At 40.4% G+C, this 23,340-nt stretch overlaps 1 long non-coding RNA gene across 1 annotated transcript in view; it reads right to left on the reverse strand.

Moving 5' to 3' along the window:
* LOC148188134 (uncharacterized) overlaps positions 1-21,912 on the reverse strand; it is a 38,943-nt gene extending 17,031 nt beyond the window's left edge. Inside the window, exons 1-2 of the long non-coding RNA XR_015778216.1 lie at positions 21,718-21,912; positions 56-157 (exon numbers count right to left, since the gene is read on the reverse strand). This is a non-coding gene — a long non-coding RNA (uncharacterized LOC148188134). The remainder of the gene's footprint in view (positions 1-55; positions 158-21,717) is intronic.
* Positions 21,913-23,340: the final 1,428 nt, after the last annotated feature.

Here is a 23,340-nt window from a genome sequence, read left to right on the forward strand (position 1 = left end):
AGTCTGAGCTTGACAAGAAAATAAGAGTCATCCATCAAAGGGCCTGGCTACTTACACAACATGTCAGAGAACCCCCTGGGTTCTCAACACACTGCCTGGCTCTCTTAAATTCAGGACACTGGACCGGAACATCACCATCAGACCGCTGGACATCAAGCTGTGAGATAGAAAAAAGTCTTAAATGTGTTTTTTTGTTAACATTGCGGACCACTTTGGGGTCCTGGAGAGCGCTGCACCTTTCAGGGAGATGGTAGAGGAGAAAGTCTTCATCTTCGTATCATTTCTCTGAAATCTCCATCATCATTCTTTTTCCAGGTGACACTTCTGATGTCACATTTTGTCTTTTTTTTTTTTTAACCATCAGCCGAACACGGATGAAAATTAGCGGGCCACATCATTTCTTGTCCATTCTTTTGTCACAGATAAGCCGATGTTTATACAGTTTTGTCCTCCGTCCTGATGTGCGCCAGCATCCTGATAAAAGCCACATGAATAAAACCTTGTCCATGTCTTCATCTCAGGTTTAACCTGCTTATAAATCATTCTCTGTATTGTATACAGCTACCATGTGCTTCATAAAAAAAGAGACAATTTTACAATTTCCAACAAATCCATTCAAGGGCAATGACACAAATCAATTCAGAGGGTAATGATGCAGTATACTATGCCTGGCTACCTGTGATATGAGGAGGTCATTAAAAGGGTGACGACTTTGCCCCGAGTCACGTTTATTAACGATTTTCTTTAAGTCAGTAGTTCTTTATGAGAATGCGTTGAGGCCGCCTCTGTGGACAGGATGAACATGCAGCCTTAGTCACCTCCTGATTAAAGTAGATATTAGACGGAGCAGGTAACAGTGTCTGCTGCTCTGAGCTGCTGTGTTCTCACTGAGCAAAAATAGCTTCATCTGCATGGGGCTGTCACCGGTTCCTAGGAAACAAATCACATCTGGCTGTGAATTAAAAATATCACCAACTGAATCATTTTAGTGCCAACTGTGTCTGGCAAAAAATAAATAAATAAAACAACAAAAAACTCTCAAAGTAAGTCTGAGTAATGAGCAGGCCTGCTGTGTTCCAACCTATTTGAATACAGTGTATAATATTAATGACATGAAATGACTCGTGTCATTTTGGAGGGGAAATTTACAAAAAACAGCACTATTAGGGATACACATACTGTTTGGGGCATAATAAATCATAGGAATGGTGAGAAAATAAAAGGCTCGAACTACTTAAAGGTACACAATGCAGGATTTTCTTTAAAAAAATGTATTGTCTTATACAAAAGTAATCCCTCTTAATCATCACTCATGACCCAATAGAAGTGTGTAGTGGTGTATTTATCTGCAGTTAATTTGCCCTTTGTCTGTTTTTTCTTATTTCATTCTCATTTTGCTTTGTTTGGGACATTCATGAGCACAGCATGCAGGTGAGGCCGGGACTTTATAAAAAAGGAAGCGGGTAGGTGCCAGTTCGCAGTCAGCATGCATCCAAGAGAAGGCTACAAAAATCGCAGACACAGCACCAGAAAACAACAACAACAAAAAAAACAAGTCAGCGTTGGCCAAAATGTCAAACTCAAGGCTTTAAAACAGCCACCCACAAACATATCACAGTAGCTTGGTCCATCGTTTTTACAGTCTGTGGGTAAAACAGACGCAAAATAAAACTGTGAAGACGAGGCGTTGCTTCCTCCATGGACTGTGTCACTCTTTATACTATAACTTTCTTTTTATATACTTTCTATTACTTTTTATACTACTATGCTCTTTATACTACTTCTTTCTGGCAGTACATTTTTGGACTGTTTTTTTCTCATAAATGTATCACTTTAATCTCAGTGAACACAGAAAATTAGTTATTAATTAGTATTAGCCCCAACCATGACCTATTTGCCCAACTGCTTCCAAACAGAAATAGGCAAATAGCTGCAGTGTAACTATTCTCACCCAGGTCCAAAAAGACGTAATAACAACCAAAAGTGCTTACATCTACACTTGTGTCAGTCAGTCCTAGCTCTGCAGTGTGTACACAAAGTGAAGCTGGAATTAGGCCTGCCTGACTGCTCAGCAATGATCAGCATTACAAACTCAGCTCTTGAGTCATTGGAAAGTTACTTTAGGGACTGAAACTTGCTTGGGGCAGGGACTATGGCCCAGGTACAAAACATAGAACCTGATTAATGGGCTCCAAATGCTGATAAATTCAGCACCTGAATCTCTAAAAAGGTTCCTGGCTTTCTGGAAAAGTTCCCGTGGTTGGAAAGGGTCATTAAGTCTTAGCATACACAGTATGTCAGCATTTAATCTAATGCCTCTAAGGAAAGCCCTTGCATGACATTTATTTCCTTGGTATCTATGAAACCCATTTCTACTTCTCCCTGGAGCAAAGTGTAAGAAGTTGTGCAGGATAAAAGTTTATGAGAAATGCAACAGAAGACCGCTTCTCTAATTGGACTGCTTAAGGTTACAAATCCTGTGACAGACGGGTCAGGATAATGAGCCCAAACAGAAAGACAAGACGGAGCAAGGTTATCCGCATCGTGACTCTTTGGCAGTGGACAAAAGGCTTCTGCCACTGGCAGGAAGGGATCTTGGCAGAGACACGCAGTCACCCTGTGACCTGCACTCTGTTCAGCCCTCGACTGTAAAATACTCCTCTTGTCTAACCAATTCATATGCACTTAAAGTTATGTTAGGTAACACCTAGATCAGTCACATCTGGCATCGTAACACGCCCTGAGCCTCGATGATACTGAAACTACCTCCAGCTGACATAGAGCAGCAATCCTGCTCCCTGTCATGTGAAGACAAACCCGGTTTGTTTGCCCAGCACAAGGTGGGTACAAAACAACCGCTTCATGCCACTATCCTAGCAGGAAATGCCACTATCTCTGCAGGAAAGACTGTGGCAGGTTGCTACTAAACACTCACATTTGGCCTAAAAGGTCATTGGAAATACAGTGACAGGTCGCTGCAAAACACCCATATTTGGTGCCTAAAAAATGCTACAAAATATCAACGGTGCAAAAAAACCCACTGGAAACAAAGTGACAGGTCGCTACAAAACACCAACATTTGGTGCCTAAAGGGAGCTGAAAACACAGCGACAGGTTGCCACATAACACTCATTTAGTGCCTAAAAAGCTGCTGTAAATACAGTGACATGTTGCTACAAAACACCCACATTTGGTGCCTAAAAAGCCACTGGAAACACAGTGATGAGTCACTAAAAAAAAAAACACTCATATTTGGTGTATTTGTGGAAACATCGCTACAGCTACAAAACCTCCTACATTTGCTGCCTAAAAAGCAGCTAGTAACACAGTGACAGGTTGCTACAAAACACCAATATTTGATGCCTAAAAAAATACTGACAACAGTGACAAGTTGCTACATAACACCCATGTTTGGCACCTAAGTAAGTCTCTGGTAACACAGTGTCAGGTAAATACAATACACTGCTGAAAACACAGCAACAGGTTGTCATATAACACCCACATTTGTTGCCGAAAAAGCTCCTGGAAACACAGCACCAGGTCACTCTAAAATACCAGTTTGGCTCCTCTTGTCTTACCAATTCATACACACTTAAAAGTTATGTTAGATAATACCTAGATCATTCACATCTGGCACTGCAACATGCCCTGAGGCTGCAAAATAACAAAACTGCCTCCAGCTGACACGGAGCAGCAATTCTGCTCCCAGTCATGTGAAGATAACCCAGCTTGTTTGCCCAGCACATCACACAGCGCTGAGGAAAAAAAAACCTTCAGGACTACACAGAGTTCACCGGCTGAGCACATGGTCAGATGTAGCTCTGCTCACTTTAGACCTCCAATCCTCCAACTACGGCGTGATAATCCTAAAACCACAGCGAGGACCTACAGCACCATTCATCACTGCCAGGTTGTAGGCCACAACCCATTAGTTAGAAAGCACTCGCCCTTCCACACCAATACTCACCAATGAGGAGAGCACAAGTAGCGGACTGCGATAGTCAAACTGCTGCGTGTGAGGGTACACGACCTGCAAACAATGCTACAGAGAGAGGGCAGAGGTAATGTGCTGCTTTCTCTACTTCTGCCAGTCCAAAGGTAAGTCCATAAGTCGTCATCACAATAAAAAATACAGCTTTTCTCGCACATTGTCGCCACAACAGCGTCCAGATCGCTTAATCACATCCTGCCACAAGAAACCATTGATTGTTAAGCGAGCCATGCATTCACATGTGATTAAACATCCAACATAATCAGTTAAGAAGCAGGTTGAATTAATTAGGGACACTTAATCAATCTTTCCCTTATACATGAGTTTGCCACAAAAGAGATTTTGGCACGTAAGCTGAATTCATGCAACCAGGCAAATAAGATTTTGCTTCCAGTAAGCTTTTCTATCTATTCTGCTGCTGACATAGAAAAAAAGCCGGCATAGAAAGAATAAAGATGTATGGCTTCTATTAGCTGCTGTGATTAGAGGTAATATATCAAAAAAGAGAGAGAAGCATGGTACGTTAAATAAAGAAGGGGTCAAAGGTGATATTGTGTAACTACAGCAATCATTAAATGAGGTGGAAGAAGCACTTCTTTTTCTTCTCGGCTGTGTGAGCAGTGATCCGAGTGTCACCCGTAAAAGGGGAGAATGGAGGGTGGGGTGGTGGGGGACGGACTTGCAGCGCCCTATTTTTTTGCTTAATATTGGTTCAGTTGTTTTCGCCGTAATTAATTATCGTCTGTAAATTAGGTGGAAAAAAAAGGTGCTTCAGACTCTAACACAGTGTGGGGATCTTCCTGTGTGTCTTCAGGAGCTCTGTCAACTGTAACTTTGCTGATTAAAACAAAACCGGCCAATTATGGCGAATAAAACGACCCCATAATGAAATGACTAAACTGATTTGCTGACATTTTCTCATGCACATTTAAGCAAACCTATACATTCAGCTTATCCAAACCTTGTTTCTATAGAACCAATGGTGAGAACATCTTTTCCACACTAGCAGCTCTGTTCATCCAGGCAATACATACAGTGCAAGTGATTACGCATGATGCACTGCTTACCAGCTAATAGACTTCAATTTCAGTCATCAGAAGAAAAATAAATCACAGTGAGAGACAGCTGTTAATAAATCATCTAAATTACGTAATTGAATTGTTTATTGGCATATGTGTTAGTCCATGTCTGTCTATGCATGGCCATAAAGCATGTGGCACATGTGTAATAAAATCAAATTAACTGCATTATAATTTACTATGAATTACCTCTTCAGGGCTCATTGTCCCAGATTTCCTTTATCACTACAATTACTGTCCATTTTAACCAAATATGTGTTTGTACCAATCTGACTCACACTTTACTTACTGTACTTGACAGACTGTTTGGAACAGAAACATGATAATGAAGCATGCAGAGAAAGAGCCTCGTCCAGTCATATTCACATTTTCAACTGATATGTTACATTTATGTTATGTAGCAAATATTATTGAGTGGATTGGTCTCTGTCTTGGCAAAAATAAAACACTGCTTTCATGCAAGTATCTTGGCAGGGAAAAGCAGCAATGTCTTGAAAAAACAAAACAAATACTTATTGTGGCAGTATCCCCACTGGAATAACAGTGACTGGATAGATACTGGAGAGGTATCTATTTAGCTCTATGTTCATATGCTTTACAAACAGAGAATACAGGCAGTTTCCTCCATTTAACATTTCCCCACATCTTTAAATTCTCAGCCTCCAACTCCTGTTACTGTAATTAAAGACAATTAAGCAGTGCTTGTGCATGTTACTTTAAACCACTTTAGGTGCAGCGCATCCATGTAGGCTTATAAAAAGACGTGGGCGGTATGGGTGGCATCCTTCTTCTCTACAGTGATAGAAACTAACGGCACATTCAGGCACTCCTTCTCAATAAGAAACGTTGATTACAAAGTGAATTAACAGTGGAAAAGTGGGAGTCATCGCTTAACTGCAGTTCCCCTCAGCACTGTAGAGCCTTTTAGCACTAGGCTTCCTGCCCGGAGCCAAGCAACAGACTGTGAGCAGCTATGTGATGGACAAAGTAGAGCATTTAGCAGCTGAAGATGGTAGTGAAGACCAAAACAGAGATAAAAGGAGAGTTAATACCGGACTGACATTCTTTAGTTCATCTAAAACATGACTGCAAATTAAGGCTAATGTTGCTCTCTGTCTGCAGGACGTGTAAAAAAGTTATAGCAATATTTTTGAAATGTCGATAAAACACAATTGCAAGATGCTTCCACTGAGTGATGTTATGTGACGTCTCTTGCAATTCCAAGAAGCATGGTGATGTATGTTCAAAGCATTAGCAGGTTTATTCTTATTGCAGCCACCACACTAGCCGTCATTGTCTCCAAACAAAGGAGACGTAGGCGTGTTATGGAGCGATAATGGAAAGGTGAGCCCCTTTTACGTGGGAGCTGCCACCTATGGGGGAAATCTGGGAGGTGATGGTCGATGATCTCACAGAGGAATTGTGGATTTCAAACTTCAGGATGAGTTTATTTTTAATTGCCGTGTTTTCATTAGGCGTATTTTATATTGACAATTTCAATTTCAAAACCGACTGACTGACAGCCAAAATGCAGAACTTGAGCTTCAGAAGGGCAGTCCGCAAACCACTGAGTAACATCACGGTTGCTACATCTATTATTTAAACTGTTTACAGTGCAACACTGGCCCAGACTATATTTGTCATATTGTAAAGTGAAAAATAATGTTTGTAAACACTCTGTGACTCAAATCTGCTCCAAAATGTAACGGGCTCTTTCCTGGCCCATGCTTCACCCTTCCACCAAGTTTCATGAAAAAAGCCAGTGGTTTTTACGCAATACTGCTGACAAACAAACAGACAAACCTGGCCGAAAACATGACCTCCTTGGTTAAAATCAATGGAGCTTTAAAGCTTTCTGATTTTTCTGACTGACAGGAAAACTGTCTCCAGACTCCTTTATTCACAAACCCGTCAGTTAGTGAACAATCTTGTGTTTTCAGGGAATACAGCCTCACTTCCCACATCCATTTCACTTAGCCTAGAACTATTAAGAACAAGAAATTAGACACCGACGCTTTGACCAGTGGCAGCCCGCTAAATCTGTAAATTAGACTCAGCTCACCCAGTAGACCACTTCAGACACTTTCCCATATGTTTCTATAACATGTAATTACATCACTGTGGCTCATCACTAATTCATAAGTGAGAGTTTTAAACCTTTTATTCTCAGGCATCTTGTTTTGTATTTTTTCTCATTAGTGCTTCACTGTGCACCATATTATTTTAGAGGTGCTTCATTGTGAGAGCACTTTAATTTGGGATTGAAAAGCATTATGCAGAATCAATGTTTGCATTACTTTTCTCTTATTCCTTTCTGTCATTTTGCTCTCAACAAACAACTTCCCCGTGTGGACCTGCATTTATTTTATAGGTATCGATGTACGTTTGGCAGAAGACACAAAAGTGGCCCCAGTGCAATTAAAACAAGCACGACAAAGATTGTCTTCATCTACTGACAGGATTAGTTATAATAAGGACCTGTAGGGACACGATAGAGAGGTGGACAGAGGAACTCATTCCTCATGCTGATGGCCTTTTTATTTATTCAGCACTACAGTGTTGAGACTGAGGACAGGAGCCAGATTCTTCCTCAGGTCTCTCAGTAAACGATGAAGTGTCCCAGAGTGGATATGAAAACCGTAACGCAGGGATACTCAACCTGCTTTGCTTGGGGGTCGTTTTGAAAAATGACGGGAGGCCAGGGGCCAGTCACAACAGCCCCATATATGTTTCTACGATTTAAGGACCTCTCTTGGATTTAGGATATTTCTAAGACTTTAGGGCATGTCTTAGATTTTAGGATGTTTCAAGGATGTAAGGTGATTTCAAAGATTTTAGGACATTTCCAGATGTTAGGACATTTTTAGGACTTTAGGACATTTCTAGAATTATAGGACATTTCTTGGATTTATGACATTTTCCGGATTTAAGGACAATTCTCAGATTTGAGGAAAATTCTTGGATTTAGGGACAATTTTAGGACTTTTTGGATGTTTCTGGATTTTAGGACATTTCTAGGGTTTTAGGACTAGCTTAGCGTGGGCCTCTATCAGGGGGTGCGGGGGAACCTCCACTGGCACTTTAAAACCAGAGTGAATGGAAACTACTGATTGAGAGCAGGTTGCAGAAATGTGACAGAAAACATTTAACGAAGTCATCTTTTCATGTTGTACAAATCCTGGAAGTTAGACATCACTTTTAACCGTCTGTTTTTTGAATTTGTAACTTCATGTGTTTGGCGCTATATTACACAATACTGTAGGGGGTGGTTGTGAGTAATTGCTGCAATTAACAATATAAAATATAGCCTATGCACATCTAAGGCATTGTATTTTCTCCCTGAATCCCATATGTTGTTACTGATGTTTCTTTTAAATGAGCACACAGGGCTGGAGGAGTCAACAACTGCAGGCAGGAGATGATGGGAGCGTGAGTAAGTGCTGCAATTGAGCAAGCCAGACCATTTGTTATGTGTTGTGTGCACACTGAAGCTAGATTAAGAAGAACATCCATTCAGGGTTTACCTTGTGCATCAGATTCAATTTTTCGTGTTTGTCACATGAGATGAAAACAGAATTAAAGCAGGCCAGATTTACACTCACTGGCTTTTCAAGCGACAGGGGCATTGATGTTTTGGTCACCTCATCAAAATGGATTATGGGGGAAATTACACCAGAAGGAAATTCCTGTTCAGCGTTTTCCCAGCCTCCACACCTACAGCTCAGCTGACATCAAGGAGGTGATGTAGTGGACAACAGAGAGGGATCAAGTCAACGAGGGAAAATGGAAAAGAAAGCAAACCTAAACACGAGGGACAGCCGACCCCCTCCTCTTCTTCACCTCCCTTTACACGTGCACATTTGTTCTGCAAGGCTTCCAGCTCAGAGGAGATCAATACTTAATTTAGTTGAGCATTCAAGCATCTTTAAGAGTACAAACTTTGTTTGATTATCACCATATCGTTACAGCAGTGAGACTCCTTTTGTCCTTAATTATTCCCACAGAGTCGTTTTTTGTGATTTTGTCTCCATTGTATTTATCTACATTGTCTGACAATGGCCCGAAACATTTCCATGCAATGCATCTTGAGAAACAATGCCAATTCAAAAACACATATGAAAATTCAAAACAGCGGAAAGGAGCTGCAGAGAGCCAAACCAAATGCATTAACAGCAAACACGCTGTGAATACAGAGATGATGCAAAGTCAAAAACACACAAACAGAAAAATGCTGCATATTAAGTCAGTGTTTGTTTCTGAAGCAGAAATGTGGCATAAAGAGGCCGCATAAAAAGGTGAGTATTCTTTTTCACATTTGACCTTGGTGTGTGTTCACAGCAACTGCAAAGCAAATTTTTGCATTGAGTTAAAAGGCGGGTTTCCATTACAGATTTGCACAAAACTTCAGCGATATATTCAAAATGTCAATAAAAAACACAATTATGAGATGACTGTTTCCACTGAGTGATGTTACAAGATAACATTCCCAGAAGCATGGCAATGGATGCACAAAACATTAGCAGATTTATTTCTATTACAGCCACTGCACTAGCCATCTTATTTCCAATCAAAGGCAACACAGGTGTGTTATGCGAAAGGCGAGCCCCTTCTATTTGGGATTTGTATGAGGGATTTCTGGGAGCTGATAGTCTATGATTTCACAGAGGAATTGTGGATTAAAAACTTCCAGATGATCTGCTCAACTTTTGAAGAGCTATGCGATGCAATAACAGCTCTTGTAGCGCCTATTGCATCATGCCAGAGGGAGCCAGTTCCTACCGAAAAGCACATAGCCATAGCATCATATGACCTAGAAAAGCCAAAAAAGTGTTTCCATTGCAGTTTTGCGAAATATGGCTTTTTCAAAAGGTGTTTATTTCAGAATAAGCAAAACAAAAACCGTCATTTCAGGCAAGTCTCATAATGTGAAAGCAGCACAGCTACTTTTTGTATTGTACAAGCAAGCTTACAGCAGCAAGACCCTGTAACACCTGGATCAGTTTTCTTTGCTGCATTCAGATGCCTTTCACATCACATTTAGACCTCTGAAAGCTAAGAAAAATGGTTTGATTTCTTTCAAAAACACGGAAAAAAACATAATCATCAATGGGGCAGGAAATGTCCCACAAATTGCAAAATATAGGTAACAGGTTACAAGGAAATTATCAGAAAAATAGCTTGGGGGATTATTAGTTATGATTTTAAAAGGGGGGGGGTCCTAAAAACTATAGGACTTTGAATTATTTATAATTCTCTAATTATTTACATATTTCAAATTATGTTACAGAAAAAAGCAACAAAAATAACTAATTGTAGGACTTTCTTTCAGAATCTTCTTGGTTGTTTTTTTCTGTTTGTTTATTTAGTTTTGGAGTTTTTTTTCTTATTTTCAGGTAATTTTCTTGCAACTTTCCTCGTTTCTTGCTTTTTTGGGGCCATTTCTTAAAAATCAAGCCAATTTGCACGGGTATCAAGGGGTTAACTCTGCAGCGTAAAAGTGTTTTTAAACCAGCAGAACACTCACAGGTTATTGATAACACACCCTGTAAGTCTTCCTACATTTCCTTAAAGCTTTCCTTCCTTTCACTGAGCCTCATTTTGTCCAGTCACGCTGACGACAACAGGTCAGAGGTCAGCGAGCGCTCCGAAAGCAGCTCCACACTGTGATAAGTGTTTTGTTGTTCTGCTAAGTGTTTCTCGCAACCAAATTGGCTCCATCAGACATTTAACTGGATGCTAAATCCATTCCACTCTGGATAAGATTGCTGGTGTGGCAGCTTTACGGACGCATCACAATGAATCAGTGTTCAACATGTTTTGTCAAATGATCAAAATGCACGCACGCACCATTAAAAGCAAACAAATTTATGTAGCCCCTTTTCTTCCTCTTTCCGCCTTGGCCTTGGTTGAGCGTTGCCAGCGAACAAATCACAAAGGGACATGTTTGCCAGCAGGGCCAGCGATTCTCATCGTGGAGTGGAGTGTATCATCAATACAGCCTACACACTGCTGGCTCACTAAAGCTCGCCAGCTGCCAAGTCTTTTTAAAAATATATTCTCCCTGAACAGTTTTTGGAGAAGAAATGCATTTGTTTATTACAAAAAAGAAACGGATAAAGAGGTAAAGGGATATAATCACATAGAGGTCGACCATACAAAGTTAAGTCAGCCAACATCTGATCAGAAGTTAAAAATGGATGAAGAGGCGGAAAAGCCGCTGCTCAAGGGCCATGAAGTACGGTCAAACCAGCACAACTTTTGATGGATCCCTTAAACGCACCATCTATTGATTAGAACCTGAAAACAAATCTTTTATGTCTGACGATCTTTTATTCCTAAAATCTCTTAAATCATGTTGAACTGCGCTGAATGCCGAAGCCAAAATGCACAGATCATTTAGAGCCGGCTGCAGGACTTCAATCACCCAAAGGTTTGCTGGAAATCAAACTAGCGTGAAGTAGGAGGGGATCTGCTGATTGGACTCCACATTGCATGGCTCATTGATATTTATTGATGTGATTATGTGAAAACTTGATGACATTTCTTTTGGTATAAAAGGGAAACTGTGTAACTTCTGAAAGAATCTTCCTCTTACAAATGAAAAGTTCATAAACAATTAAAACATTCTTTCTAAACTGACTTTACCACTTCAAATAGTTCATTATTTTTTAACAACTGATTCTTGATTATAGATGAAAGTAGACAAAAGCAGTTTCTAATTTCTCGCTGGAAACTGTCAACTTTGCAGACTATGACTTTTGTTATTTGCAATTTGCTACCTATGTAAGGTAACTTTATCTCCATGAGTTGGTTAAAAACGCTGTATCAGGACAAATTTTGTGTTTATTTTTTTTTCCAGGGAACTAATTTTAAAGCAAGAGTTTTGTGAAATAAAAAAAATGCACTTTATGGCTTCATATCATGCTAAAAGACTGAAGCTAAACCTGCATGAAACACTGAATGAAACAGTTGTAGCATAGAGCTAGTTACTAGAAGTATGATAAGGAACATTTTTCAAACAGTATGTTTTCACTTTGAACAGTACAGAGTTAAAGGATTTCAGGATAAAGACTAACCAATGTGTTTGGCAAAGGCAAAGCTGCAAAAGTTGGATGGGGGTGTTTGAGTGTGAACTTTCCAAAATACAAAGACCAAAGACAACAAGAAAGTACAGTTTTGGTTTACTACACAGTGGATGTGCTAATCACACGACACCTCAAATGCAAGCTTGGTCGGTTATTAGTCTTTCTGTCATAAATTATTAATCCATTTTCTATTTTAAGTAGTGCTGCGAAAAGCAAACAATTATGGCTTATTCATCTAAATAGCAATGTTTTTATATTGCTCTCAACAGGCACCGTTAGATGCTCAAGGCAAAACAATAAAGGCATACATAAAAATGAATTATATGTCAAGGTCAATACATAAAGAAAGAAAGAAAAAGAGAAAGAAAGAAAGATCTTTCCCTCAGTTTCTGTCTTTCTCACTTTGTCCCTCATTTTTGACTAAAATGTCACTTCCCTGACATTATTCCGTGTATTGATTCAATAGGAAATAAAAAGAATTTGGGCCGATGGTTATATGTATACAAATATAGAAAGCAAGCAAGGCAGTAATCCAGTAAATTATTAAAAGCTAACAAAAACACTGCATGCAATAGTCCACGTTCCACCTTCACATCTCCTCTGTCACTCTCTCTCTCTATCACAAACACACACACACACACACACACACACAGAGGCAATTGTAATTAAAACACTCACAGTGCAAGTAGCAGCCCTGCCAAAACACAAAAAACCTGAGCATGTAGATTTGCAACTGTTTGACAACTTAACCATGTCACTTTGGTTTCACCCAGGAGACAGCTGTGTGTCACATACGAACACCTTTGGCGCTAGAGTCACCTGTCAAGGGGCGTGAGAAAGCAACCTGGCATGAGAAAAGCAGACACGGGCCCACAAATGAGGCACCGTACTTGTGGCTGTTGAAGCACGTATTTACACTTCTCCCAAAATAAAACCTGTTTTAGTCACGCTAAGCAACTCAGAGCCTCATGAGCTATATATATTTGCTTTAACCATTTAAAACAATAACAGTTTTGCCATGCAATTATCCCCCGGCTAATTGGCCATTGTTCTCAGACGGCTAATTGGTCCGGTCTAATAGCGTGCCAAGCTGTCTGAGGATTTCTCAGCTATTTATTGTTATTAAGCATTAACATTTACAGTCCAGCTGTGGGGCACAATGTCGTGGCATTTTCAGTTCCATTAATGTACCTCTGCTGAATATTGTCAGCTCAGGGATTTTAAAAATGACTCAAACACATTTTCTAGGCCTGTGGAAGGAGTTTATTGGTCCTTATTTGGTTTTGGATGCACCAGTGGTTACTGCAAGGTTTCACGGTTCATCTGATGCTTTAAACCAAATATGTAGTGGACTATGTTTTGAGTTGAACAGAAACTACAATACAGGATGTGGGTAGAGTTGCTATAGGATTATAGACAAGAGAAGTGTTGCTTAATAGGTATTTAAAGCAAAATACACTAATAGAGCCCCTCTGAAAGGTTAGGGCCGTCTTCGATTAATCACACCTATGTTCCACTGTTTCGCTTCATTACACAGCAGGTGGCCCGACTCCGAAAGCAAATGTCTGGCTCTCATGTGTATATACGTGATTTTAACCTTCTGAAACCTGAACAAGTTGGCTTGATTTTTTTTTTAAATACATGGGAGGAAGGCGATGAGCAATGAAAGAAGAAATGACCCAAAAATGTGCAAGAAATTTGTAAAAAAAAAAAAAAAAAAAAAATTAAAAATACAAAAAACTGAAAATTAGTTTTCAAAAAAGAAGCAAAAGAGGGAAAAAAATCATTATGTAATCATGATAATCATAAATATATTTTCCCTAGCTTTTTTCTTTTGTCCGTAGACATTTTTCCCTACCTTTTAAAAAAACATATTTTCATTTCTGGCCAAGTTGCTCATTGCCCTTTTTTCTCATTTTATTGAAAGAAAACACACCAATTTGCTGAGCGTTCAAAGGTTTAAAATCTTGTGAAAAGCAGCACAAGAAAAGTGATGTTTTAAAGAGTTAAAGGTAAGAATATGACAGAATTCTTTTTTTGGTTTTCCTTTTTTTCTACTACTGGAAGGTAAGAAAATATGTGAATGTCAATATGAAGGCTGGCTCGTGTTAGCTGGAGGAAACCATGCAAATCTATAAAAACCCAACTCCATCCTTCCTGGCTTAGATTTATGCATTACCATGAAAGATAGTCAATGTAAGTGAAAAATGGCTCGCTAGGACAAATGAAAAGTATCTGGCACAACATGTAAGACAAAAGTATTATTTCTTATGTAAAAATTAGTCAAAAAGAGCCCTGAGAGTTTTTGATTAAGCAATATAAAAACACTGTTATGATGTGAATGAATAAAAAAAGAGAAACATCATCAGACCTGTCCAGTCAACACAAGTAAGAGTTGGATCAAATTAATAGAGTCATTTGTGATGTTTTCTTCTAAAACCCCTGAACATCGACGCAGACATTGCACTAAGGCTGTACCGAATTATTTTGCTTTGAAGCTTCATTCGCAACATTGACATTGGAATTTTAAATCAGCATTCGATTGCGGCACAGCTTTTTCTTTTCTTTCTTTTTTTTTTTGCTTTACTTTTTATTCTGTATAAACTGTATTCTGTATTCTGCAGAGCTGCAGATAAAGATCAGGCTCTGCTGATATTATTAGTATTACACTATTTGTTGACTTATATTTCAGTCGTGGCTGCGTAAGATGGTTTCCAACTTGTGTGATCAAAACATATTCAACAACTCCAGAGTTTTTGTTAAATCAAACTGTTTTGAAAAAAAAAGATAAATGCACTCATTTCTGAATGTCAAAACATGTTTTTATTTAACAAATGATTCTACTTATGTCCATATTTGTTGGTATTCAGCCTTCAAAAACAGCATTTTCACTGCAGTAAAAAAACAACTGTTTGCTCCCTCACTTGCCTGTGTATCGAGGCGCTGTAGCAGCATGTCTTTGTGCTGATGAAATTTAGACTCTTTAAAAGAAGAAAGCTGATTTAGTCAAAATACTGGTGCCTCACCCCAACCATTCAAGTTTCACTTGCAGTTTACATCACTGTCCGTGAAAACATAGACCCAAGGTTCTTGAGCTATGGTCAAAGACATGATTTATGAGGTCACCAGTGGCAGTATTTGACAGGTTGGCAGTGAGAACGGGCTAAAATATGACAACAGACATTCAAAGCTTCATTCAAAAACCTTAGTAGGAGATTCGAATGTAAAAAAAGAAAAAAAAACAGTACAGCCCTGCACTGCACAAATGTGATGCCCACCTCTTAAATTACTAGTTTTATCCCGAAGACCAGGGGGGTGTAACAACCAAACAAATAGCTACTGAGGTGGGAAAACTTGTTCTCTTTTAATTCTTCATTTCTATTAAAAGAGAAGAACGTGTGCATCGTCAGATACACACCAAAGATTTAAGTACAGAACAATCATTTCAGCCGTATCCAGCGTCTGTCCAACGTCATTCAGATATCATCACATCACCAGACAACAGTCAGACGTGTGCTGCTCAGAAGCACCAATGAGGTCAGAGCCTCTCAACATGAAACATGCACAGTGCAAAGGTCACTGATGCGTCTCAGTCAACTATCAATGCACAGATGAAACATACGCATGATAGATACATACAGATATTCTCTTTATGATCAAAAATTCCTTCGCAGCTACAAAAATATGTGTCAGTAAATGCTGGAAACAACGGAAGCTCCACTTAGGACCCAATCGTGCATCCCTCTGTTTTAGTCAGAGCCACTGGTGGCTGTTTTTGGCTGCTTCAGTGAATCCCCTCATAGTCTTAATTTGTAAGTTTGCTGGGCTGTTTGCCATAAACCCGTCCCAAAAATCCTCCAATGGGATTGAGTAAGAAATGGGTTGATTCAAAACCATATCTCTCGACTGTCCAGCCTCACTGTTCAGATAAGTCTGGTTTCAAAATTTTTTAACATTAACATCTTTGTAGATTTGACCCCAATATGAAGGATACTCCGCTTGCCTCGCTTAGGGGCCAAATGACAGGAGGCCAGGGGCCAGTCGCAGCAGACCCATACATGTTTCTAGGATTTCAGGATATTTCTTGGATTTTGGAACATTTCCAAGATTTAAGGATGTCTTTCTAGGACATTTCTAGGATTTAAGGACTTGTCTTGTATTTCAGGACATTTCTCAGATTTTAGGACATTTGTAGGATTTTAGGAAATCTCTTGGACTGGGAAGTTTCTTGGATTTTGGGACATTTTTGGAATTTTCCAGGATTTTAGAATGTTTCTAAGAAATTAGGAAATCTCTAGGACTCTAGGATTTTAGGACATTTCTCAGATTTTAGGATGTTTGCAGGATTTCAGGAGGATTCTTGGATTTTAGGTAATTATGAGCTCAGAGAAGAGATGGATGTTGGGGGTGTGGGGAACTCTCGACTGACACTATTTTGATGCTGTTTTATGCACTCTGGCACTTTATGTATACTAAAAGTACAAAAACAATTCCCAGTGTGAATGGGGGTGTAACACTTGGGGTTGGGGGTACTGGCATCATATCAGGGGCCAGATTTTCCCCGTGGGCTGTAAGTTTAGTATCACAGCACAAGATCAAAGAACTTAAAAACAATACACAAGCAAGCTTTGACTTTTCTTTTAATGTATTTTTATGTCCTATTTAGAAACTTTTAGGATTCCTAGATCACCCCTCTGGGCAAATACCAAGAAACCATCTGATAAATATCAGAATAGTTCCACGTCTGTTGCTTTTTTACCATGTGGTTTGAGGTCTAATTTGCTCTCTGGATGCACGTCAGACAGTAATTTGCTCAAGGATGTGTGTGAGACTCACACTTGGATCCAAGCAGCCCACGAGGAGCTCATTTCCTGTGAAACTTCATCAGCAGGCCAGACCACTGACTAACAGCACTCCCCTGTGGTGAGCCTGCATTGTTACAGTTTCTGACAGATCTAATGAGACTGTCAAGGCCAATATCCTGCCCAGCTGAAGCCTTCATCCATTTATATATGTGCCTATGCCTATGTGGATTTGTATTTATATATGCACAGTGTAACCTCTATCTCGCACACCACCAGGACTAAAGTAAAAGTATAAGTGAGCAGGTTTATGACATGTCTTATCTGACTGACAGGTAAAGCGACCCCCAGCTGCTCTAAATTGCACACCATCTTTGCATTGCAGCAGATCTGAACTTATTATCCTGAGAAGTATTTGCAAATACATCTTGCCTCTGTGATTTCTGCACAGCCTGTTTTTGCTACTGTAGGACGCACGCCTGGTTACACAACAGCATCATTCTGTGCAATTTTGGTTTGGGGCAAAAAGTCATCAACTCTCAGAAATAACTGGATGTTTTCATGCATTCGGCAAGTGCAAGTCATTTAAGAGATGAGCCATCAGTGCTCAGATGGACAGATTTCAGAAGTCCTCCGGCTGCAAAACCAAGATTAATGTGGAAAATAAATGGAAACAAATAAAAGATGCATGCAGACTCTCACAGAAATGTGATTCTAACTGCAAGTGCGGTTGTTGTAATGTTGAGGTGCTACACTGCTGCAGAGGATGAGCTGTTATTTGAATAGTTTATGAGACAGTGTTTGCATTGGTATATGACAAATCCCTCATGGCACTGCAGAGATCCAGAAGGAAAATGGTAAAGATCACTTTAAAATATCACTGTAACAGCATCTCCTGGCTGAACATCTCTCCTCATCTATTGACTTAGCGAGTAACAATGGGATTTCATATTGTATAATATACAAACTAGAGCTGTGGTTCCCAACTGGTCCAACGACTGGGTCCAGATTTCTCCTTTCTCCGGACCCCATTAGTTTAAGGTCCAGACATAAGAGAAACTACTACACATTTAATTTTATTTCACAAACAGTAAATAACATAATGGCTTAAAGCAGAATGAAATAAAATATATTGCAAACATGAAAACAAAACAAGAAAACAAAATTAACTGAGAGAGACCCAAATGAACACAAAACAAAACAACCACAAATAGACGCATAAAATAATTCCAAAGTGACAAAACAACCCCAAAGACAGGCTCAATTATTTCAAAGCAACACAAAACATCTAAAAAATACACAAAATTACTTCACAGAGACAAAAAATTACCTCAGTGACACCCAAATACTACAACACTACACAAAACTACCAGAAAGAGACACAAAATGTCCAAAACGTCCCCAGAGGTACTCTGCACAGCACACTAACTTGCAAACAAAACAAAAAAAAGATGATTGCTCGACTTGAAGCAATCTCAGTCGACATAGAGATCTCCGACTGATAATTTGATAACTAAAGTTTTGTTTTTGACAATGTACAGCTTATTGCCTCACCCCTTTCCTGCTACTTCCATGTGTCAATATAACACTGTGATCTTAAAGGTAAAAAGACTAAAGCTGTTCTAACTTTAGCAGAAACTTTTTGGCTCATAATGGAATTAAAGCAATAAAAAGACACACAGCCCTGTGTCCAGAGTGGGTGCTGGACCAAAGGAACACCTGTAGAAAACAATAAGTCTGCACACCGAGCAGCTTTTGTTTTTGAAGGATTTTAATGCAGAGTAACGATTTGAGCCTACAGCTTTTCCTCAGACTTCTGATGGAACCAGTGGCTCATAGAGAAAAAGTGCCTTTAATAATGGTCATACTCTTAATAAACAAGGCCATGAGACTTATGTGAACACAGAAACATTTTCCTATGAGATCTTGCTGCCCTTGCCTCTATATCACAGCTAAAGTGGCCCGCAGGTTTTCAGCGGGCCTGAGATATTAAATCACAATATATGATTTACAGCTCGTCAACGTGTTAGCAGTGAGATTTCCAACCCCCTCCTGCAACCATCAATCCACAAGTGTGACCATTCTGGTGTAGAAATGGCAGTCGAGGCTACACTGTGAGCCGAAATCTTTACATTTAGAAATGGTGCATGCAGCAGGGATATTCAGCTTGCTTTGCTTGGGGGCCACTTTTGCAAAATTACATGAGGCCAGGGGCCGGTCTCAGCAGCCCCATACATGTTTCTAGGATTTAAATATGTGTCTAGATTTTAGAACATTTATCTGATTTTTAGCCTTTCTCTGAATTAAGGGCATTTCCAGGATTTTTGGACCTTTTCTACGATTTTGGGACATTTCTAGGACATTAGGATGTTTCTAGGATTCTGAGACAGATTTCAGATTTTAGCACATTTACAGGATTTTAAAATATTTCTCAGATTTCAGAACATTTCTAGAATTTTAAAACATTTCTTAGATTTCAGAACATTTCTAGAATTTTAGGACATTAGGGGCTTAGCTCGGGCCACTTTTGAGGGGGTGCGGTAAAATCTCCACTAGCACTTTTTTTGATAAATAAGCTCTTTTTTGATGCTGCTTTAGGCACTCTGGTATCGTATGTATACTAAAAGTTCAAAAACAATTCCCAGTATGAATCACTTTAATTTTACTGTGAATTAGAAAATAGTAGGGAGACCACCCGGCACCCTAAGGGGGGCAGATTTGGCCCCTGGCCGTAAGTAGAGTACCACTGGTAATGACACACTTCTCAGTCTCACCTCACACGTCTCAATGACAGCCTAAACGATGTGAGCTTTAACAGGAACTGGCCACCAGCTCTGTCATCTATCAAAAGTTTCACAAAGTCAACCAAAGCTTACTCCCCTCCGATGTTAAAGTTCAGTTTGAGGGGAGATCGGTCAATTTAATGTAACCCCCCTGGCGGTGACGATGGGAGAGAAGCGTTAGCGGGAAGTCGATGATGTCGGGGGTAGAAATGGTGAGTGGAAAGGTGAGGAAGATGACAAGGACGGAGGGAAAGAGTGGGCGATAAAAAACAAGGAGAAAAGGGTGAGATGAGGAAGAAGAGCCAGGAGGGTGAGATAAGAAGAGAGGTGGGGCGGCGAGGGAAAAGAGGCTAATTGAAAAGAGGAGGGGAGGGGCGGTGAATAGAGAAACGGGGCTAATGGCCGAGCCAACAGCTGGCTCGCTTGGATTAGTGGGGACCCATAAATAAACGTGTGACAGCGATAAATATAGTATGACAGGTCATCAGTGCAGTTAACCATGTCCCCCAAGGACACTGCTGGAGAAAGGGGCCATAGGACACGGGGACTGCCCAGTGTCTCACACACCGTGACTGATGAGCGGCTGATTGAGGTTCAGAACACCAAAACTCCCCAGAGGAGAACAAACACAGGGAAGGTAAGAGTAGACCAAGATGACCTTTGACCCGTGCTATATGACACTAACGCAGAGAGATCGAAGACAGCAGTGAGGGGATCTATCAATCACCTGCTGTGGAGATATATTGGTTGTTATATAAGGTGACAGTGATCAAGCCTATGAGGGGTTTAAGGGATGATATAAAATGTAGTCTTTCTGAGCTGCCTCGTGGGCAAAAAGGGCAATATCTTGTCCAAAGTGCCTTTGACAGAATTTCAAATATCTGCTGATACTAGGAAAATAGTTAAAACTTGGACTAAAGATTTCTACAGAAGCCCTGAGTGTCCCCTTTTAGGCGGATTTTTCCGCTGCTGCAGATAATTTTGTCACCTTGTAATATATTAATTTTGTGAGTGGCACACGCACTGGCACCTCCCGGCACCTCCGCCAAACCGCGGCACACGCACTGGCACCTCCCGGCACCTCCGCCAAACCGCGGCACACGCACTGGCACCTCCCGGCACCTCCCCCAAACGCACTGGCACCTCCCGGCACCTCCGCCAAACCGCGGCACAAGCATTGGCACCTCGCGGCACCTCCTGGCAAGCAGTGGCACAAGCACTGGCACCTCCCGGCACCTCCGCCAAACCGCGGCACACGGACTGGCACCTCGCGGCACCTCCTGGCAAGCAGTGGCACAAACACTGGCACCTCGCGGCACCTCCGCCAAACCGCGGCACACGCACTGGCACCTCCCGGCACCTCCCCCAAACGCACTGGCACCTCCCGGCACCTCCGCCAAACCGCGGCACAAGCATTGGCACCTCGCGGCACCTCCTGGCAAGCAGTGGCACAAGCACTGGCACCTCCCGGCACCTCCTGGCACCGCCCGGCACGTCTCGGCAACCAGTGGCATCTGCTGCGACTGCTGCGACTGCTAGCGGCACCTAGCTGCGGCATCTGGGGGTGCCACACGAGGTGCCACAGTTGGGTGCCGCTGCCGCAAATTGAGCTTGCTGTCTCTCATTTTTTGGGTCATTTCTTTTTCAGTTGCTCAATGCTTTCTTCCAACCCGTTTAAATAAATCAAACCAATTGACCCCTCGCGAATATTAATATCATTATTATTCAGCCGTCATTTGTTTGCTAACGTTATCCAACTTAGCACACAAAGCTAACGTTAGCTAAGCACACAAAGCTAGCGTTAGCTAAGCACGCAAAGCTAGCGTTAGCTAAGCACGCAAAGCTAACGTTAGCTAAGCACGCAAAGCTAACGTTAGCTAAGCACGCAAAGCTAGCGTTAGCTAAGCACACAGAGCTAGCGTTGGCTAACGTTAGTTAGCATCTTACCTCGGAACAAACGCAGGTGTTTTTATTTACCTGTGATGGATTCAGCGGCTCGCGTGGTCTTCCACGCTGTTTTATCCATACCCGGCATCTCTCTTTTTGGGTCTTCGGCTTTGGGAAGGCGAAAAATTCGACACACTCCTCTAAACTTTTTGGGTATCAGCTGTCAGACTCGCCGTAAACACACCGCTCCGGCATATTAGCTTCTGTTGAAAGTTTGACAGGCCTCACGCGCATAGTTACGGTTGCTAAGGTAGGATTGGACAGTAGCCGTTCTAGGGAGGGGCTTCGCGACAGGTCAATTTGACAAAAAAAATGTCGTTTTTTTTAGCTTTCGAAAACTGTCCAAAATAACTAATTATATAATTATCATGATTATTTATTTAAAAATATTTTACATAAGAGTTAGCATTTCTAAACACTTATTAGGACACCCCTCCTTTGTTTTTTGTTTGTTTGTTTGTTTTTTACCGTTTTTGTTTTGATTACTTTTCTTCTAATTTTCAGGTTATAATCTTGTACTTTTTCACTTTGTGTTAATTTTCTGGGTCATTTCTTTTTCAGGTGCTCATTGCCAATCAAGCCAATTTAAAGGGTTTTTAAAGGGTTAATATACAAATGATCATGTTGTTGGTGACATGTTCCTTTAACATCGTGAAAGAGCATTTGATTGCATCACACAGCTTGAGATTTATTGTCAGCTTTGATTTTGGAGGCAAGTATGAATATGCTTGACTTAATTTAAATGTGTCATCGCTGTAAACGGTCAAAAAGACATTTATGGTGGCAGAGAATTTTTTTTTTTTTTACAACAACTCCATGATTTTTGGGGAGACCTTGTCAGTCTGAGGCACTGTGTCAGCACATAATAATTGTGCTCAGCAGTCAGATTAAGATAAATAAAGAGGATAAATACAGTCTTTATTATCTCAGGTCAGACTAATCCTTAAAACTAATGGGTCCATTCAGAGTCATAGATCACAATAAAATAAAGGCATTTTAATTGTGTTTCCTGCTGGTGATGAAGCTGGAGATAGCTGCAGATTGGTTTGTAATGAGAGCAGCTCTCTGCAGTCCTCAGAGCCCTCTGATAACACTGAATATGAGGACAAATGAAGCAGCTCTACTCGACACATTTGGTGATCTCTGCAAACAAAAAGCTGCTGATTCATCTTCCAGAGAAAGTCTCAGGTGCGGACTCTCTTGTGCTAAGATTAAATAGTTGTAAATGAAACTGAAGCTACATTTTCAACACACAGAAGGATGTTTAAGAGAGTATAAAATGCTGATGAGTGCAGGAGTACAGAAAGGTGTTCCTCTGCTGAATGATGAGCAAAAACTTTCCCCTAAGTATCACTTACTCATTACACACTTTACTCATTTTTGCAACTCAACACAAGATGCAAATTAAATATTTAAAAAAAAAAACATCTAATCATTGTAGCTGCTCAACCACAGAATGAGAACTCTCAAGTGCAATATTTAGCTTATTTGATATGTTAAAAGAGGAAAAAAACACTTGTTAAGTTCATCAATGCACATGAAAGACATGATCGCGTTTATATGCAAACATAATTAGAAGAGTAACACAGACACTAAAGCAAATCTGCGTCTGTGGGGTGAATGAAAGTTTCTAAATGATATGAAAAGCAGTGG

This window comes from Plectropomus leopardus, chromosome 12 (genome assembly GCF_026936395.1).
Source record: "Plectropomus leopardus strain MGB_pleo_1.0 chromosome 12, ASM2693639v1, whole genome shotgun sequence".
NCBI lineage: Eukaryota > Metazoa > Chordata > Actinopteri > Perciformes > Serranidae > Plectropomus > Plectropomus leopardus.